This window comes from Gopherus evgoodei, chromosome 7 (genome assembly GCF_007399415.2).
Source record: "Gopherus evgoodei ecotype Sinaloan lineage chromosome 7, rGopEvg1_v1.p, whole genome shotgun sequence".
In the NCBI taxonomy this organism is placed as follows: domain Eukaryota; kingdom Metazoa; phylum Chordata; order Testudines; family Testudinidae; genus Gopherus; species Gopherus evgoodei.
This window is the reverse complement of record NC_044328.1, coordinates 76228831-76248021: the sequence shown is the minus strand read 5'-3', so window position 1 is coordinate 76248021 and position 19191 is coordinate 76228831. Positions and strand designations below refer to the sequence as shown.

At 47.5% G+C, this 19191-nt stretch overlaps 1 protein-coding gene and 1 long non-coding RNA gene across 2 annotated transcripts in view; one reads left to right on the top strand and one right to left on the bottom strand.

Annotated features, from left to right (window-relative positions):
- SORBS1 (sorbin and SH3 domain containing 1) overlaps positions 1 to 19191 on the bottom strand; it is a 279021-nt gene that overhangs the window by 223065 nt on the left and 36765 nt on the right.
- LOC115654331 lies at positions 1340 to 14901 on the top strand. The gene is made up of 3 exons (XR_004001167.1): positions 1340 to 1425; positions 10110 to 10112; positions 14891 to 14901. It is a non-coding gene; the product is annotated as an uncharacterized LOC115654331 (long non-coding RNA).

Below are 19191 nucleotides of genomic sequence, written 5' to 3'. Positions count from 1 at the left end.
GGTGGTTGGATCTTCAGCCGCCCCAGTCGCCGCCGGCATTTAGGCGGAGGGAGCTGGGGCAGGGGAGTGCGAGGAGAGCCATCTGCAGCAAGTAAGTTGGAAGGGGGGGAATGCAGGGGAACTCCCCACCCCAGCTCACCCCTGCCCCACCTCCTCCCCAAGTACACCGTGGCTGCTTCACTTCTCCTGTCTCTCAGGCTTGTGGCGCCTAAGCTGATTGGTGCCACAAGCCTGGGAGGTGGGAGAAGTGAAGCAGCGACAGCATGCTTGGGGTGGAGGCGGAGCAGGGGTGAGCTGAGGTGTGGGGGGGATGCCTCAGGGGGGAGGGAGAGAGCTGCCGCGGGGGGGCACCATGGGTGGGGGCTCGGGGATGGGGGAGGGCGCAAGGCAGAAGTTTCACCTAGGGTGCGAAACATCCTTGCACTGGCCCTGTATAATTCCCAGTCTTGTCCCTGGTTCAAGCAGCTTAACCACCAAATTTGTCTGCATCCCCATCCCACACAGAGAGGTCTATTGGCATAAGCCCATACCAGAATTATAATAATCAATCAATCTCCATGAAGCTGCTTCATTTTATGCCACAGCATCCTCTCCCTGAATGCTAGACACACAACTTCAATAGGAAAAGCTTTAGCTTTGATAGTGTGATTTCCATAGCTATGAATCCATGAGCTCCCCACTCCCTCTTTTTCCTGTATATACTGCATTATATTTCTCACATTTGCTGAAGCCTGTATAGGTTTCTCTGTGTGTCTCTCTCACTCCCACACACACCCCCCTCTCTCTCTTGAGACTTTACTTTTATTCGTTCTTGTTTGCCTTCATTAAAAAAAAAATACAGATCTAGAGCAGGGATGGGCAAACTATGGCCTGGGGGCCACATCTGGCTCTTCAGATGTTTTAATCTGGCCCTCGGGCTTCCGCCAGGGAGAAGGGTCCAGGGTACTGTGGCTTCACACGGCTCCTGGAAGCAGCAGCATGTCTCCCATGCAGCTTCTATACACAGGGGCAGCCAGGGGGCTCCACATGCTGCCCCCGCCCCAAGTACCATCTCCACAGTTTCCATTGGTTGGGAACTGCGGCCAATGGGAGCTGCCTGGCCGTGCCTCCACGTAGAAGCTGGAGGGGGGACATGCTGCTGCTTCCAGGAGCTGCTTGAAGTAAGTGCCAACCAGAGCCGGACCCGCTCCCATGCCCCAACCCCCTGCCCCGATCACGCTCCCATCCTCCCATCAGTCCCAGCCCAGAGCACCCTCCTGCACCCTGAACTCCTCATTTCTGGCTCCACCCCAGAGCCCACACCCCTAGCTGGAGCCCTCTCTCCCTGCCACATCCCAATCCCCAATTTCATGAGCATTCATTGCCCATCATACAATTGCCATACCCAGATGTGGGCCTCGGGGCAAAAAGTTTGCCCACCCCGATGTAGAGTGAAAGTGTACATGTTCAGAAACAGAACCACCATTGAGCAAGTTGTCACTAACAATCTACCTAAGAGTCCAAAGGAAACCCCATACAGAATAGACAATATGCAAATGGAGAAACTGAGGCTCAATGAAGGTAAGTGATTTTTCCTCAGGGTCATATGGAAAGTATACGGAGTAGAGACGTGCGGAAAAAATTTTCATGGGACATTCAAGATTTCAAAAAAACACCTTTCAGAAATTCATGAAAAATGAAACTACCCCAGAATAGTTATTAGGCCAGTGATTAGGGCACTCTAATGCAGAGCAGGGCCTTGAACTTGGGTCTCTCACATCCCAAAAAAAGAGTACCTGTGCTACCAGGCTAGTGGCCAGAGTCTTGGATAGATATAGCACTGTGCGAGTGCTGGGTTCTAACCAGGAAGTCCATCCTGGGCCTGAGAAACCTTCCCTAGTGAAAATTTAATCAAACCTGATGCATTCCTGTAAAAAGTTTCTGTTTCAATCAACTGGCATTTTCTGTTTAAAAGCTTCTGTTAAAAAACTCCTAACCAGCTGTGATATGGAGTCCTGTGCTTCATTCTGAAATCCAGCTTTCCTCAGTGCACTTTTTTTAATCTCAGGGAAACAGGCAGGGACATTTTAAGTGGGCAGGAGAAAATGACATTTGCTCAGAGCCAGATTACAGCAAGGGCAGAGACTGTACCTCAGTGTAGCTACTTTAGAACAGCGTAGACAATTCCTACCCATGGGAGCATCTCTGCTTTGTCTAGATAAATTTCTTTGCTTCTGCAATTCTGCTTAGCACGTTTAAGAACTGAGAATAGCTGAAGGAAGTACTGTACATAACCGGTAATGTAGACTGTATTTATAGGCATTTGGTTTGAGGAATTGAGTTTTAAGCAGATTTAGACTCCATTTATAAGGGGAAAAAATGTTTCAGTTTTTACAAAATTGCTTACCTTGAACTAGATCAAGAACGTTCCTCCTGAATGTGCATTGAGCTCTCCAGAGAACATGTGCAGAACCCACCAGCCCCCACCTCAAATGATTTTCAATACTGCAAAAAGTTATCCATGTAATCTAAGATCTTCAAAGGCCTCCTGGGGATTTACACACAGCTACCATTAATATTAATGGCAACTGTGCATCTAAATCCCCTAAGTGACTTTATTTGAAAATCTCAGTCTGGAGGTCTTGAATCTGTCTGTCTACTTAAAGTGTAGTGCTACCTGCAAAGTCACTCTGTCAAAATGACATTGATTCAAATGTCCTCAGTTTAGAAGCAAAAGGTTGGGATTTTATTCCAAACTCTCAGGCCTGTAACCTTGTTCTGGGCTCTGAGAGTCAAGCTGAGTTCTAGCTGGCTCATGCACTGTCACCAGCAATAGGTTCTGCCACATGAAATTTGCCCATTAACAGAATTTTAACTAGAGTCAGAATGCAATCTAGCTGCCCCTCCCAAAGCTCTGCAGGACTGACCAGATTTTTAAAAATTCTTATTTTTGCCATTAAAATAAGCAGATGTAGAGCTGAGTACACACAAGAAACAGGTTTGTTGAGTAAGAAGCTGCTATTTCTTTTTAAACTCATAGACTCATAGGTCAGAAGGGACCAATCTGATCATCTAGTCTGACCTCCTGCACAAGGCAGGCCACAGAACCCCACCCATCCAATTTTATAACAACCCCTATCCCAGGACCGAGTTATTGAAATCCTCAAAATTGGTTTGAAGACCTCAAGCTGCAGAGAAACCACCAGCAAGCGACCCGTGCCCCACGCTGCAGGGGAAGGCGAAAAACCTCCAGGGCCCCTGCCAATCCGCCCTGGAGGAAAATTCCTTCCCGACCCCAAATATGGCGATCAGCTAAACCCTGAGCATGTGGGCAAGAGTCACCAGCCAGCACCGAAGAAGGAATTCTCTGCAGTAACTCAGTTCCCATCCCATCCAACATCTCCCCGCAGACCATTGAGCAGACCTATCTGGTGGTAATCCAAGATCAATTGCCCAAATTAACGATCCTATCATAACATCCCCTCCATATACTTATCAAGCTTAGCCTTAAAGCCAGGAAAGTCTTTTGCCCCCACTACTTCCCTCGGAAGGCTGTTCCAGAACTTCACTCCCCTAATGGTTAGAAACCTTCGTCTAATTTCAAGTCTAAACTTCCTAATATCCAGTTTATACCCATTCGTCCTCGTGCCTACATTAGTACTAAACTTAAATAATTCCTCTCCCTCCCTAACGTTAACCCCCCTGATATATTTATATAGAGCAAGCATATCCCCCCGCAGCCTTCTTTTGGCCAGGCTAAACAAGCCAAGCTCTTTGAGTCTCCTTTCATAAGGCAATTTTTCCATTCCTCGGATCATCCTAGTAGCCCGTCTCTGAACCTGTTCCAGTTTGAATTCATCCTTCTTGAACATGGGACACCAGAACTGCACACAGTATTCCAAATGGGGTCTCATCAACGCTTTGTATAACGGTACTAACACCTCCTTATCCTTGCAGGAAATACCCCGCCTGATGCATCCCAAAATCGCATTTGCTTTTTTAACAGCCGTATCACATTGGCGACTCATAGTCATCCTGCTATCAACCAGTACCCCAAGGTCCTTCTCCTCCTCCGTCGCTTCCAACTGATGCGCCCCCAACGTATATCCAAAATTCTTATTATTAATTCCTAAATGCATAACCTTGCACTTTTCACTATTGTATTTCATCCTATTTCTATTACTCCAGTTTACAAGGTGGTTCAGATCTTCCTGAATAGTATCCCTGTCCTTCTCCGTGTTAGCAATACCCCCCAGCTTCGTGTCATCCGCAAACTTTATTAGCACATTCCCGCTCTTTGTGCCAAGGTCAGTAATAAAAAGGTTAAATAAGATCGGTCCCAAAACCCATCCTTGAGGGACTCCACTAGTGACCTCCTTCCAGCCTGACAATTCACCTTTCAATACGACCCTCTGGAGTCTCCCCTTTAACCAGTTCCTTATCCACCTTACAACTTTCATATTCATTCCCATCTTTTCCAATTTGACTAACAGTTCCCCGTGCGGAACCGTGTCGAACGCCTTACTGAAATCTAGGTAAATTATATCTACTGCATTTCCTTTATCTAAGTAAACCGTCATCTTCTCAAAGAAGGAGATCAGATTGGTTTGACACGATCTACCTTTAGTAAATCCGTGTTGCAATTCGTCCCAACTACCGTTGACCTCTATGTCCTTAACTACTTTCTCCCTTAAAATTTTTTCCAAGACCTTACATACTACAGATGTCAAGCTAACAGGCCTATAATTACCCGGATCACTTTTATTCCCTTTCTTAAAAATAGGAACTACATTAGCAATCCTCCAGTCATACGGCACAACCCCCGAGTTTATCGATTGCTTAAAAATTCTCGCTAACGGGCTCGCAATTTCACGCGCCAGTTCCTTTAATATCCTTGGATGGAGATTGTCCGGGCCCTCCGACTTCGTCCCATCGAGCTGTTCAAGTACGGCCTCTACCTCAGTTGCGGTAATATCCACTTCCATATCCACATTCCCGTTTATCATCCCTCCATCATCGCAAGGTTCCTCACTAGTCTTATTAAAAACTGAAGCAAGGTACTTGTTTAGATGTTGGGCCATGCCTAGGTTATCCTTAACCTCCATTCCATCCTCAGTGTATAGCGACCCCACTTCTTCTTTCTTTGTTTTCTTCTTATTTATGTGGCTGTAGAACCTTTTACTATTGGTTTTGATTCCCTTTGCAAGGTCCAGTTCAATGCGGCTTTTAGCCTTCCTCACTTTATCCCTACATGTTCTGACCTCACCAAGGTAGCTTTCCTTACTGATCCTGCCTTTCTTCCACTCCCTGTAAGCTTTCTGCTTTTGTCTAATCCCCTCTCTGAGTTGCTTGCTCATCCAGTTTGGCCTACAACTCCTGCCCATGGTTTTTTTCCCCTTTCTTGGGATGCAGGCTTCCGACAGTCTCCGCAGCTGTGACTTAAAGTAATTCCAGGCCTCCTCCGCATTTAAATCCACTAATTCCTCCGTCCAATCCACTTCCCTGTAAGCAATGACCTCCTGAGGTCCCTTCCAACCCTGATATTCTATGAATGTACGCTGGCCAGGTCCTCAGCTAGGGGAACAGGGCACAGCTAAGGTGAGGTCAGCACATTTATACCAGCTAAGCATCTAGCCCCATGTATATGTATGCATTTGTTCTGCCCATGGCGCAAAGGGGCCCAGTTCCTGTCTGGGGCTTTTGAAAGATGCTGTCATATACAAATATTCAATAATATTGTTACATAGTCACGTTTCTGATCAGAACTGCACTGTAAAAACAGATAATGCAGTTTTCAGCTGCAAGCCAAAGAAGAGGTCAGCCTATTCAACCCTTGAAAAATACTTGAAATTTAAAATATTTGAAATTTAGAAACAATTCAACAGGGTTGGAAATTCCTCTATATCTACAATATGGTAAGGGGAAAACATCAAATCCCAGGGCAATTGTTTAGGTCACTGAATAATCTGACATTTCTAACTTTTAGAAAATGTGAAATGACTGAGCAATAGGTAACCTTCAAAATTAAACAAGACTCAATCACAGAAAGTGTATTTTCACTAAGAGCTTCTTGGAAGTGCTCCTATTCTGTTCTTTCAATAAGAACAGGTATAAGTTCTTGTTAATTTTTAACTCCCTGTTTTTTTCTTTATTACATAGAAGTCCCTCCTGCCACAAAAACAGTAGTCGGAGTTAGCACAACTGGACTGTTACTCTCCTTAAAAAACGAAGAGGAAAATGTGAGCATTATTTTAGGGCAGAGGTCTCCAAACTGTGGGGCATGCCCCCCTACGGGGACTCGAAGGGGGGGCACAGTTAGCCCCATGGGGGACAGGGAGGCAGCACCACCCAACTTCATACTGTCCACAGCTCTGCTCCATCCTCATTCCCAACCATGGCCTGTCCCCAGATCCCACCCCCACCTCCAGCTGCAGCCCTAGCATCGGGTCCCTTGCCCTGTCCACATCCCCACCCCACCCCCAAGCCTCAGCTCAACTCCCGGCTCTGGCGCTGGGGGTGAGGTGAGGTGCAGATAGGGGAAAGGGGGGGGACACAACCCTCCAAAGTTTGGGGACCACTGCTTTAGGGAAAGCCAAATGACAACAGAAAATCCAAGATAAGGGGGAAGTGAAAAGATGGAGTTAAACATTTTCTGTACATTATGAAAACACCTACATTAATGCAACAACACTTAACACAAGCACAAAATGACAAGAAGGCAATGTCATTTGGCAAAAGTTACAAATTGCTCCATTGCCTTCGGAGAGCAACCATAGCGACTTGGCCAGCTAGGAATTTAACCCGAAATGTAACCTTTTCCCTGAAAGTACAGAATGCTACGCCTACACCATCATGTTAATCCTGACTAGTTTTACAATTTCTGTGTGCAGTGTTGTTGAAGCCGTGTTGGCCCAGGTTATTAGAGACATAGGCGCCAACTCTGTGGGTGTTCTGGGGCTGGAGCATTCACGGGGGAAAAAAAATGGTGGGTGCTCAGCAACCCCTCTACCAGAACCTCCTCCTCTCCCCAGCGCCTCCTGCCTACCAGCAGGCCCCGCCAATCAGTACCTCCCCCACTCCCAGTGCCTTCTGCCTGCCACGGATCAACTGTTTCGCGGCATCAGGAGGCGCTGAGGGGGAGGAGCAAGGGTGCAGCATGCTCGAGAGAGGGGGCAGAGCAGGGGTGGAGCCTTGGGGGAAGGGGTGGAGTGGGAATGGGGCCTGGGCAGAGCCGGAGGGGGAGCACCCACCACCAGATTAGAAACTCGGCACCTATGATAAGAGAGACATGGTGGGCAAGGTAATCTCTCTTATTAGACCAACTTCCCTTGGTGACAGAGACAAGCTTAAGCAGAGTTTCAATCCTGAGGTGCACTGTGTAGCTCAGAAGCTCGTTTCTCTCACCAACAAAAGATATTACCTCAACCACCTTGTTTCTCCAGGTTTTACAATCGTTAGCTGGAGAACACCTGTTCATAGCTATCCATCCAAAGAAGAGGGAAATTGATAAAAGGTTATGAAGCAATCCAGCATGGCTTGCAAAGTATGACTATTCTGGCTAACAATACTAGAAAGGATGTAAATCAACACTAAGATGTTAAAAATAAATCTCACTATCATCATTTCCCAGTCCCCCCCACCCCACCCCGACACACACATCTTTCTTGTTAACTGATAAAATTAGTGCAGATCTTCCAGCAAAGAATCATAGTGAAGATGTATTAGGTCAACTACTCTACCCCAGCAGAACATTTTCTAGGGCTTCTTTTAGTACCCAGTGATGCAGCAGCAGTTCTCAAACTGTGGGTCAGGACCCCAAAATGGGTCACAACTCCGCTTTAATGGGGTAGACAGGGCCAGCATCAGACTTGCTGGGACTTGGAGTTGAAGCCGATACCTGAGCCGCATCGCCCAAGGTGGTGGGGCTCAGGTCACAGGCTCCCCGCCTGAGGCTGAAGCCCTTTGGCTTCCCCCCACTCCAGCCAGAGGCAGTGGGGCTCAGGCTTTTCACTTCCCGCCAATTTCCCAAATCTTTTTGATATTGAAACAAAATGTTCAAACTTGGATGCTACAAGGTAGCTATCTAGAGCCATCATAATACACCTAAATAAAAGCGGTTTGATTGTCAGAGGAGCTGAGCACCTGTAACGTATGTGAGCGAAAGTGTTAGGTCTCCCTCTCTGCCTGAACCTCAGAGGGTCTGAGGCTGTTAGAACCCCAGCTAGGGCCACTGGGCTCTTTAGCTGAAGCTGTAGCCACTTATGCTTTTAGCTGTGCAAGTCCCCAGTTCAATCCCTGAAGTGCTAGGCACAATTCCTAAGGGAGTCAACAAAACCTAGGGGTGCTCTGTGCCTCTGAAGTTAAGGGCTATTATTTCATTGCCTAAATGTGGAGCTACAGGCCCACCTATAAGCATGCAGGGCTGCAAGCACTTTTAATGTTAGAACCGCCAACGTACATTTAGACTAGGGGTAGGGAAGCTACGGCCTGCAGGATGGATCCAGCCTGTGGCTTCATTTCATCCAGCCTGTGGCAAGTCTCCACATCATGGGCCAGAAGCCCCGAGCCTTGGTGCCCCACTGCAGAGCTGGAGCTGTGAGGCTTGGCTCGCCCCACTGCAGGAGGAAGCTAAGGTTGCCAGGCTCTTAAAAGTCCAGTCGGCTCTGTGCAGCTCCCGGAAGTGACCAGCATGTCTCTGCGGCCCCTAGGAGCAGGGGCAATCAGGGAAGCTCCACACGCTGCCCCTGCCCCCAGCACTGGCTCCACAGTTCCCGGGAACCACAGCCAATGAGAGCTGCATGGGCGGTGCCTGAGCAGCATGCACCATGCAGAGCCCTCTAGCCTCTCCACCTAGGAATTGCACATGGCGGCCGCTTCTGGGAGCAGCACAGAGCCAGGGAAGGCAGGAAGCCTGCATTAGCCCCATTGCACTGCTGACCGGGAGCCACGTGAGGTAAGCACCTGGCCGGAGCCCACATCCCTAACCCAGGTCAGAACTCCCTCCCACGCCATATCTCCCTCCCAGGCCCTGCACCCCTACTTGCACCCCAAGCCCCTGCCCCAGCCCTGAGCCTCTCCTGCACTCAAAACCCTTGGCCCCAGTCCAGAGCCCCCTCCTACACCCCAAGCCCTTCATCCTCAGCCCCACCCCAGAGCCTGCATCCCCAGCCAGAGTCCTCACCCCCTCCCACACCTCAACCTCCTGGCCCAACCGGAGGCCCCTCCCGCACCCCGAACCTTCATTTCTGGCCCCACCCCATGCCTAGGGGAAGCCCCAAGCCACCGTGCCCCGCCCAGAGGGGCTGTGTGGCCCGCAATTGATTTTTTCTGTGAGTAAGTGGCCCCTGACAGAAAAAAAGTTCCCCACCCCTGACCTAGACTATGCACTGCAGTGTAATGTGATGTGCAAGGAAAGCCAATAATTCTAGACATAGCAAAACCCTGATAATATCAGGGCCTCCTCTCCATCCATGTTCTGTTCAATGTCTTTTAAAATTGCAAAGTTCTTTGCAGTCTCTTACATTTGACTTCTTAATTTAACTATGCTTTAATTAATACCATATAAACAATATATGGTTTCCCTATGGAGATGGGCAATTAAACTAGTCTCTAGGGCAGGAGTGGGCAAACTTTTTGGCTCAAGGGCCACATCTGGGTATGGAAATTATATGTCGGGCCATGAATGCTCATGAAATTGGGGGTTGAGGTGCAGGAGGGTATGTGGGCTCCAGCTGGGAGGGTGGGCTCTGGAGTGGGGCCAGGGTATGGGGGGGGGGCCTCAAGGCTGGGGCAAGAGGTTGGAGTGGGGGGGGAGGTAAGGGCTCCGGCTGGGGATACGGGCTCTGGGTTGGGGCTGGGGATGAGGGGTTGGGGGTGCAGGAGGGTGCTCTTGACTGGGGTTGGAAGGGCAGGAGGGGGATCAGGGCTTGGGCAAGGGGTTAGGGTGTGGGAGGGAGTGGGAGTGCAGGCTCCAGGTGGCTTGGCAGACTGCCCCATCCGCAGGCGTCCCAGTCAATGCGAGCTGCAGGGGCGGCACTTGGGGGGAGGGGCAGTGTGCGAAGCCCCCTGGCTGCACCTCCATATAGGAGCTGGATGAGGGACATGCTGCTGCTTCTGGGAGCCACGCGGAGCTAGTCCTCTGGATGGAGCGCTGGAGCGGGGCAAGCCCTGGACCCCGCTCCCTGGCAGGAGCTCAAGGGCCAGATTAAAACATCTGAAGGGCCAGATGCAGCCCCCAGGCTGTAGTTTGCCCATCCCTGTTCTAGAGAGAAAGAACATTTGTTAAGTGTGATATAATTTGATCTGGAGTACTCCAAAGAAAGAATAGCTATTGTAAGAAATTTTGTCATGTGTCTTTTAAGAAAGCATTTTCATATGAAAGAAGAACACCTGTGACAGTTTGTGGGAGCCCCTTCCTGAATGAAATCTACTGTGTCATCTGTTGATAGTAACATCACATATGGTAGTACCACTACATTTAGGAATATCAAATAGCAGCATAATGAAGCAGACAGATGTAATGCACTTCCTGACTCTCTTGGGCATGTTTATCCAACTAAGTCCTGAGTTCCTCTTCAGAAATTATGAAACTGCATCTTTATTGGTTCCATATTGGTTGTGCATAACAAGCAATATAGTTCTTAGAGTGCCAGCTCTTTGGGAGAGAGACTGTCCTTTTGTTTTGCAGCTGTGCAATGCCTAGCCCAAAGGCACTCCCTCTCTAACTAGGGCGTTTCTAGGCAGTACCACAATTCAAATACATTAAATAATAATGATATTGCAAGACTACAGATGATTATAGATAATTAAGGAAGAGCATGAAGTATATAAATTGTAAATACAACTGCAATGCAGGGAATCAGCAGACAGCTGGTGGTTGTTATTTATTCTCTATATTCCATAGCAACCTATGACAAAGTGGGAATTTTCTATATTTTAATGACTTGTGTGCCTCAGTTTCCTCTATATTTTGCATGGCTACCTAGCAGGGGTTGGTGAGAGGACTGTTTGCTCTCAGGAAAGGCTGAGACACACAGGTATGAACTGGCAGAGTACTATCCCAGATGGAAGGAGAAGCCAAGAAGATAATGGAAAATCCAGTCCCCAGGACACTGACACCTATCACCCAATGCCCTGGAGGGAGATGGCTTTTCCCACCTCTCAGCAAGGAAGCTGAGCAAAATCCCCCAGCTGGAGAGCAAAAGTCTGGGAAGGTGTGAGGTGAGGGGATAAGAGCTGGCTGCTGGAGGGAGTCAAGGGCCCTCACCTGGGAACTGATGGAGGTCAAATGGAGAGACAGAGAGAGCTTGAACATGGGGGTTCACTAAGCTTGCCTGGGCTTTGGGCTAACCAGAATGGTCTATGATTTAAACTTCAGTTCTCTATGCTAACCGAAGGATTTCCTATGCTGTGTGCCAGTGAACTAATAAAACCAACTGTTCTGACAACACTATTTGAGCATCACTGCAAATACTGGGTGAAGTGTATTAGTTGCTGAAGGGTGTGCAAGTCTCTACCAGGAGTCTGTCTCAGGCTATGTCTACACTACAGCCAGGATCGACGCTCTGAGATCGATCCACAAGCGGTCAACTTAGGGAGTCTAGTGAAGCCCCAGATTGACTGACTAAAAATAAAAAAACCCTCAATCGTTCTAGAGAGAGTGAGCCATTCCATACTCTCACATTCATGGGCAGAGGAGGAATAATTAAAGAGTCAGGCAGGCACTGTAGCCTCTACCGACAAGCTGAATGGAGAGCACTGGCCACCTTTCACACACCTGGAAAGGCATAGGAAATGGAGTGAAGTGGGTTCTTTGGCAGGAAGGCCATCCTTGATGAGTTCTAGCATAAACTTCAGGCTCCAGAGCTACCCCTAGTGTCACTGGTACCATCCCATCCAACCCCTGGAAACGAAAATCATAATGCCCAAGACGGTCAAAAGTGACTAGTGATTTTAGATGCTTCAATTTTGGGATGCACAACATGAGATGCCTTAAAGAGGCCTGACTGTCAGACACTGCTGCACCAGCACTCTGAAAACCGGGGCCCTTTCAGAGGTCTCAAGTAAGACACCACAAGATGCAAGGAGTTCTGTGGCACCTTATAGACTAACAGACGTATTGGAGCATGAGCTTTCATGGGTGAATACCCACTTCGTCAGTGCATGTAATGGAAATTTCCAGAGGCAGGTATATACATGCAAGCAAGGATCAGGCTGGAGATAACGAGGTTAGTTCAATCAGGGAGGATGAGGCCCTCTTCTAGCAGTTGAGGTGTGAACACCAAGGGAGGAGAAACTGCTTTTGTTATCTCCAGCCTGATTGTTGCTTGCATATATATACCGGCCTCTGGAAATTTCCACTACATGCATCCGACGAAGTGGGTATTCACCCACGAAAGCATATGCTCAAATACATCTGTTAGTCTATAACAGTGGTCCCCAACGCGGTGCCCGCCGAGGCATTTATGTGTGCCCACCTAGTGCCCAGCAGGGGAGAGAAGCCGCGGCCCCACACCTGCAGGGGACAGAGATCTCCGGGACCTGCAGGCTGGGGACACTGGTGTTCTGTCCCCAGCAGGTGCGGGCCGCGACTTCTCTCCAGCTTTGAAGCTGGAAAGAAGCCATGGTCCTGCGCCTGCCAGGGACAAAGAACTCCGGGGCTGCAGGCTGCGGGTGCTGGTGTTCTTGGTCCTCGGCAGGTGCGGGGCCACGGCTTAAGCCGGAGAGAAACTGCGGCCCCCGCGCCTGCCAGGGACAGAGAACTCCAGGGCTCCAGGCTGCCGGCGCCGGTGTTCTCTGTCCCTGGCAGGCGCGGGGCTGCGGCTTCTCTCCTGCTTCACCAGGGCTGCAGGTGCTGGTGTTCTCTGTCCCCGGCAGGTGCGGGGCCATGGCTTAAGCCGGAGAGAAACCGCGACCCCGCACCTGCCGGGGACAGAGAACTCCAGGTCTGCAGGCTTCATTCTATGTTAAAGTAAGAATAATAAATATATTTGGACCAGCAGTTCAACAATGTTTAACTTTTTAAAAATAAATAAGATGAAAACTGTTTATGATATTTATTTTGAAAAAACCTTCTTAATTTTTCTTACAGCTAGATAAAAAAAAGCAAATTCACATGATAAGGTGAAAGAATAATTGCCGAATAATCTAATTAATACCTTTTACATGTAAAAATTACCCTTTTTATCTTATGGATTCATATATTAAATATGATGTTTTTCATATTATTTAATGTACAAATACAAAATAAGCCTTGAAAAATTGTTGTGCCCACCACACCCTTCTGAAAACATGAATGTGCTACTGGCCACAAAAAGGTTGGGGACCACTGGTCTATAAGGTGCCACAGGATTCTTTGCTGCTTTAACAGATCCAGACTAACACGGCTACCCCTCTGATACTTGACACCACAAGATGGAGATACTCAAATCCACTGCTTACTTTTGAAAATCTTGGTTCATGAAGAAAAGATGGGTTGTAACAAGCCTGATGCCATCCTATCAAATGTAATCAAATATATCATCCCGGATACAGAATCCTACAGATAATCTCACTCCCTGGCAAATGCTAGACATTTTTCAATTGGATTCCTATTGGTTTCATCCATATTAAATACTTCAGAATTTGTCCTTAAGGGTCATTGTACATATATGGCAGAGGCAATGGTCTCATACCTATATCGTGCATGTATGTCAGCTGCCTCCTCATTGCAATGTACGGCTCCTCAGGGCAACGCTATGCAGGAATTTACACCTCATCACTGTAGTATGTGAGCACCTCACAAACACGAACAGCCTTACCCGCACAGCACCCTGCATTATCACTCTCACCACGGTACAGACAACCCCACCTTAGGCACTTTAAAAGCCATCCTACAGTTTCAATAAGGTTGCTGTCTGGGGGAAGTGAGGGGCTCAGAAGATGGGCGCTATATCCCATTCCCATTCTCCTGTAAATTGCTGGTTCATGTTCAGCCCATATCAGGAATAACCCACTGTTGTGGCTGTCTTGTACCCCGTACTAAGGGAATCAGTACTCTGTCCAGTGTTCAGCGGATGAGTGGATGCAACCCAAAGAAAAAATATCCACCTCTGCCACTGGTACTAATTGTCCTCCTTGCTGCAGACTAGCAGAGACCCAAGGTTCTGTTCAGTGACTGTTAACCTTCTAGACTGGATAACTGCTCCACTGACTAGCTCATAAAAATATTAGGCACAATAAAACATTATTATGGCTGTCGTGAATATTGCACTAAGCTAAACACTTGATCTGGCTTATTTCAAGTGATCTTTTTCTCAGCTTCCACTATCCTCTATGATTATTCAATTTTGTGCTGCTGAGGTAGCAAAATGGCCCTGAATTGTTGTCTTAAGTGTACACTGTACATCTCCATAGCATAGCCCAAGTCTGCACTGGTGCTGCTTCAATTTGTTTCACTTTTGCTATTGCAAAGCATCAGGTGCCAAGCATATGACATCTAGAAATAACCACATGCATTAAAAAATGTGAATGAACAAGACTGAAGCAGAAAATGAATTTAGCAATTTAACCCTCCCTTCAGGAACAACAACAAATTGTTGTCATCCTATGAAAGGCAAAGTTTCCTGGGCAAACTCCCATCTAGTCCAGAGCACTCTCTCAACGTGAAAAAGAAGAGAATGCTCTTATAAAGTAAGTAAAATAACAATGTAATTCCACAGCATTAACAGAAATATACAGAGACTCGATGGACCAGATCCTTAGTTGGTATTAGTGGGGGAACTCCACTGAGGTAAATGGAGCTTCTCCAATTTACTCCAGTGGAAGATTTGGCACAACAACAACAAAATGGTTTCCAGAACTGTTCCTTTTACATTCACTTGTCAATACAAGGAGTTCAACCCCTTGAATTTCTGAGTTTCTCCTTCTAAAGATCCTTAGCCAGATTCTGATCTTGATTATACTGGTATAACTCTAGAGCAAGCAATTCCACTGATTTAAAATAGTGTCACTCCAGATTTACACCAGTGTAACAGTGAACCTGGTCCAATGTCATTAACACCTGAAGCAGTGTAATAAGTCTAATGCCCTACACTTTTCAGACATTAGCCAGATCAGTTGTTGCATAAAAACCAAAAAGAAATTCCCAAGGACCTGAACTCGAGACTTGGCAGACAAAAAGCCTTTTAATTAATCTCTAACTCAGAAGTATTTGAGAGACCACGCCAACTAAATCCAAAGTTTGCAGATCTGATGCTTCACTCCAATGCTCTGGTGTTGCACCAGTGTCACCAATGGAATAGAGAATCAAGCCCCAAGTGTGGAACTTCACTTCAGATCTCTCTCTTTGTAATTTCAATCAACATACACATAATATGGGATTCTGTCCAGGAAAGTGAGAGCTCGTTATAATCACGGCACTGAGATCTTCAGCTTTAAGATATTTAAGTTTCTGTTTGCAAGGACTGCTGGTAGGTGAGGAAATGTAGTCAGAAGAGACTCAGGAAAGTAAAATTACAATAAAATTTTAGAGGAAAAGCCCAATTATTTTTCTCCCATGGGAGAATCGTCAACAGTTTAAGGACTGAAATCACAAGGTGAAACTTGTTTCTAACCAGTTTTTCCATAACTACCTGATAAATTCCCTGGGTTACACTAGATATTCATGGTTTACAAAATACTTTAATGATCAATCCAAATGAGAATAAAACTTCACAGCATCTGACTAACCCAGTAAAGAAAAAGGCTCACAAGTAGCTGCAAAGAGCCAAAGTCTGCCTCCAGTTACTCCAGTGAAACGACACTGATTGCAGCATGGGTACCCAAGCACAGAGGTCAGAATTTGGTGCCTAATGTGTGCAAAGAGAGTATGTTCTAGCAGTCACTTCTGAGGGAACTATTTCTAGTAAAACCAGCCCCAAATATGTGGGGAAGAGGAGGAAGAGAGAGAGAGAGCTCTGAAGCCACAGCTCAGATGTCACTTTCTCCCAGCCAACGAACCTGGAGTGCATCATCCCAGAGGTCACTAGACTATTTCTGCTCTGCTGGAGACTCAAGAGCAAGTAAATCTTTCACTTGTGCAACTCTCCCAGAAATCATCAGAGGACAAAGAGTACATAATTGGCTGGAAGCTGCATTTCCCCCAAGTCATAACTCAAGAAAAGCTTCACCATTCTCATGAGAAGGAGAGTGCTTCTGGTTTTCTGAAAGGATATACAAGAGGGAACACTCCGATATGAATCCAAGGTCTGCTGGTCACACAGGTATTCTACACAACAAGCACACACCCGCAGCTGGTCCAGGTCAGCTGAATCGGGCTCATGGGGCTCAGGCTGCAGGGCCGTAAAATTACTGTGTAGACCTTCGGGCTTGGGCTAGAGCCTCAGTTCTGAGACCCTGCCAAGGGGAAGGATCTACAGCCCTTCAGTCCAAGCCCTATGAGCCTGAGCTAGCTGAGCCAGCCACAAGTCTTTAACTGCTGTGAAGACATACCCACAGAGATCTCAGCTCTTTTCTTCTGTCCTTTAATTGCCAGACTAGCTAATACAACCTGCAGTACCTGAAAGTTGCCAAAGGGGGTGGTCTCCCCACATCCTGTCCTGGAGCAGAAAGACAGACTGAACTGCAAACACCATTAAAACAAATGTTAGAGATGATATGGTGTTGGACGATGAATCATACAATCACTGTAGAGCAGTGGTTCTTAACCTGGGGTGCATGCACCCCTTGGAGGTGCAAGATGCCCTTTCTGGGGGTGCAAAACATGCCAGGTTTTTTTAGAAGGTAAACCATCAAAAATACAAATTAAGCACAGGCACGTAAGTACAACTACTTTGTTTCATCAAACCTATGTATTTATTAACATTATACATTTTTTAACGATTACTGTAATATACACACAAAAATATCTAGGTTTAAGGGCTGTGAGAACATATTTTGATTTTTGATATCGGTGAAAACTTATTTTGAGAACGAAATGGGTGCAGGCTGCTGTAAAGGTTAAGAACCACTGCTGTAGAGAGTCACTAAGCAGATGTGTCTAGGACTGGGCATTCACCCCTAATTTCCATCTTCCACAGATCACAACCTCTATAGTTTATTTCCCACTGTAGTGGCTCCGTCCCGGGGCCCTCCCACTCTGGGTCCTCGGGAGGCCACTCCACCTCACTACGTCACTGATATGTCGGCCGCTGTGGGGAATGACGCAGTTTCCGCTCACAGCTGAGACCCAGGCCTGTGCTTAGGCTGGTCGGGAAACAAACAGTTAATTAGCCCAGACCCTGGATCAAAGCAGGGTAGCAAAGAGACTGAGGCTCAGGCTTTTGGCATGGGAAAGGGGAGACTGCCATCCCCGGGTTGGGGTGGCAGGGGGGACGCAGGCCCACCCACTCCACTGTTTCCCGGACCAGGGCCCTAGCAGTGACAAAGCGCTTTGTCACTGGGCCAGGGGGGATCCACACCACAACACGCTGACACACCCTCTGTCAGCATTGCAGCCAGATGGGGGTCTACTATCCCTGGGCCACTTACACACTCCACTTCTTGGTGTATTTATTGCTGTGAGGAGAGGTCAAGGTTGAGGGCAGCTTCCAAGACCAAGGGCAAGTCTTTGGGGGTCTGGTCCATGGTGGTCTGGGCCAGTCATCTTCTCCCTCTGGGGTCAGGTCCAACGGTGGTCTGGGTGGTCTGGGCCAGCTGTCTTCCTCCAAGTCTAAATCACCTAGTGGCCCTGGTGGCACAAGCCAGTCCTCTGCTCCCTCGGCATCCTCCGCTGCTTCCCAGCTCGGGAAGCCTACAGGAGGTATCTGGTCTCTTCGGTGGTTGCCTCCCTACTGAGCTTTCTGGGCCACCTTTTATACTTCCTTCCCCTCCCTCCCACTTCCTAGGGGAGGGGCAACTAGGCCCTGTTTCCACCCACCAGGGCTCAGTGCAAGGGCCCTTCCACTCCAGGTCCTTGGGAGGCCACTCCGCATCACTACACCCACCCTCAGCAACGCCACTGGCAAGGAGAATGAAGGAGGATGATACAGTAACTCCTCGCTCAACCTTGTAGTTATGTTCCTGGAAAATGCTATTTTAAGCGAAACAATGTTACGCAAATCAAATTTCCCCATAAGAACTAAGGACAGGGTCTCCGCCAGCGCTGGGAACAAAGCCTGGATCGAGCTGGTTAGCGCTGGGGCTAGACATCCAGGAACTCCAAATACAAAGAAGGACAACAAAACATGATTCAGGATTTTCCCTTCGCACTGCATTATGAAGAAACTCTTGTTCCTTCTTGAAGTCATTCATTGCATGACATTTTTTTCAGAAGTTGGTGAATTGCTGCTCTGGAAAGGAGCAATATTGGGTTCTAGTCATTTTAATGCATGAACACAGTGGAGAACAAACAAAGATGTTTTCTTTTTTTTATTTTCATTTTCTTTAACCTTAAAGAGCCAGATTCTGCCACCCTGATTCAGGTTCAGGAGGTCAGACTAGATGATCAGATTGGTCCCTTCTGACCTATGAGTCTATGAGTCTATGAGTGGTATCTAACTATCCAAAGCAGACCTATTGAAAGTAACAGGACTATGTGCAAAGTAAGGTGCAACTCACCATGATTAAAGATGGCTGAATTGGGCCCAAAGGAAAAAAAAGAATTAATTTAAATGGGGGGGGTTAGGTCCCAGGGAAATTTTTTTTGCCAGACGAAATACTGTATTTTGTATTTATTGGAACGCAGTACAGTACACAGTACAATTTTACACACAGTACAATTTTACACTATACACAGCAATGATGATTGTGAAACTTGGTTGAGATGGTGAAGTCAGAGGATAGGATATTTCCCAGGGAATGCCTTACTGCTAAATGATGAACTAGCACTTGGCTGAGCCCTCAAGGGTTAGCACATTGTTGTTAATGTAGCCTCACACTCTGCAAGACAGCATAAATGGAGGAAGGGGAGACAGCATGGCAGAGAGAGACAGAGACACACACCGTGTGTGTGAGAGAGATGCACAATGCCCCTTTAAGTATGCTGACCCCACTCTAAGTACAATGCCTTTTTAAGTAGATCAGCAAGTTGAGATAGCAGCTGCTGCCAGCAAGCCACCTCTGTCCGGACTCCTGTCGAGTCTCCATCCTGCTCTATGGAGATGGGGTACAGGAGCAGGGGGGAGGGGGACACACACTGACATTAGCACCACTCTTCTCCCCAACCCTGCACAGCACGCAGGAGGCTCCCAGGAG